This window comes from Octopus bimaculoides, chromosome 28, assembly GCF_001194135.2.
Source record: "Octopus bimaculoides isolate UCB-OBI-ISO-001 chromosome 28, ASM119413v2, whole genome shotgun sequence".
Classification (NCBI taxonomy): domain Eukaryota; kingdom Metazoa; phylum Mollusca; class Cephalopoda; order Octopoda; family Octopodidae; genus Octopus; species Octopus bimaculoides.
Window position 1 is genome coordinate 13,100,803 of NC_069008.1, and position 799 is coordinate 13,101,601.

General features: G+C 33.7%; 1 protein-coding gene across 1 annotated transcript in view; it reads right to left on the reverse strand.

Moving 5' to 3' along the window:
- Window positions 1-799, reverse strand: part of LOC106877955 (zinc finger protein 665-like) — a 52,448-nt gene that overhangs the window by 36,034 nt on the left and 15,615 nt on the right. The gene's annotated exons all lie outside the window — the stretch shown is intronic.

Genomic DNA, 799 nt, shown 5'->3' on the forward strand with positions numbered 1-799 from the left:
GTGTTTACGTCCCCGTAACTTAGCGGTTCGGCTAGAGAGACCGATAGAATAAGTACGTGGCTTACAAAGAATAAGTCCCGGGGTCGATTAGCTCGACTAAAAGGCGGTGCTCCAGCATGGCCACAGTCAAATGACTGAAACGAGTAAAAGAATAAATATCCATTTTGGCCCACATGTAGTTATGTCTAAATCTGTTTAATCATTAATTTTAGACAAAGCGGTGGAGAATAAAATTTTTTATCAAAGTCTGAGAAGCAACATCAAAACGTTTTACATGACCCATACTAAAATATCTGTATTATTATATCTTACCTGTGATGCTACATGAATACGTGTTTATAGTGAAACATCTTTAATTACACCAAATGCCTTCAACAATATCAAGAGATTTCTCATTTCAGGGTGTGGGTCAACCGGAACTAATATTTGACAAGTTACAGAAATCAAAAACCAACTCGGAAACGAAATCGATGAAATTTACCTAGTTTACCTAAGCTGCTAGAATATTTAGATATTGTTGTCAAGTAACCACACGCACTATATACTCGTTAAAAAAAAAAAAAAAATTTAATCCTGAAATATAACAATAAACTTCAACACACAATTTCACATGAATCTTCCAAAACAAATGTGTATGCAGCACGGAATTTTGTCATCATGTCGCGGTCTCAGAGCGATGAAAATATTTTGGCAAATTAAATTTAAATGTTGAAGTGAATCTAACGGTTTTCGTTTTTTTTTTTAATAGCTTATAAACACCTTACACGCTGCAATTGCATGTATATATATATATATATAT